Raw genomic sequence first — 1,029 nt, forward strand, 5'->3', positions numbered from 1 at the left:
TATAAGTGTAATTTAACTTGAGTTAAAAAAACAACCCAAAGGCAAGACAATGCAGAGAATTTTGCAAAGTTCTGCTCAATACAAAGCGCTAGCGGTTCGCAGCGCCAGAAGCGATTCAGAGTTAAACTAATTAAATCAGTTTCTGGTTTTGTTTACAAAATTATATGGAGAGGCGAGCGGCTCCTGCGAGAGCGGAGACGGTGCGAGTTTAGGTGGGACAAGCCCGGTGGATGAAGCGCGCTGGCCGGTGGAGCCTGAATGAAACCTCTCTTCTCCCCGCCCCCCGCCTCACTCCCTTCCCCCCGATGTATGCACGCAGTCTCCTGTGTCCGGGGCTCCCGTTTATATAGTCAGACCGCATCACTGCATCCTCTCCACCCCTCCCAGCGCCAACCCCTCTCTACCAAAAAAAAACCTCCCACCCCCCCGAGCCTCCCGTATCTGCATCACACCAGCCTTCTTCCTCGAAGCAGGAGTAATCTGCTCCCAGTCGCTGTTTATTAGACTGGGCACTCGGTTGATTAACAGAGAAACATAGAAAGAATAGATGCAGGAGTAGGCCATTCGGCCCTTCGAGCAAGCAACGACATTCAATGTGATCATAGCTGATCGTCCACAATCAGTACCCCGTTCCTGACTACTCCCCTGATTCCGCTATCTTTAAGAGCCCTATCTAGCTTTCTCTTGAAAGCATCCAGAGAGCCTGCCTCCACCGCCCTCTGAGGCAGAGAATTCCATCATCCAAAATCATTACCCCATTCCTGCTTTCCCCCCATATCCCTTGATTCTGTTAGCCCTAAGAGCTAAATCTAACTCTCTCTTGAAAGCATCCAGTGAATTGGCCTCCACTGCCTTCTGTGGCAGAGAATTCCACAGATTTACAACTCTCTGGGTGAGAAAGGTTTCTCTCGTCTTAGTCATAAATGTAGAAGGGTCTCGACCCAAAACGTCACCTATTCCTTCGCTCCATTGATGCTGCCTCACCCGCTGAGTTTCCCCAGCATTTTTGTCTACCCCTTAAAACTGTGA

This window comes from Leucoraja erinacea, chromosome 13 (genome assembly GCF_028641065.1).
Source record: "Leucoraja erinacea ecotype New England chromosome 13, Leri_hhj_1, whole genome shotgun sequence".
NCBI lineage: Eukaryota > Metazoa > Chordata > Chondrichthyes > Rajiformes > Rajidae > Leucoraja > Leucoraja erinaceus.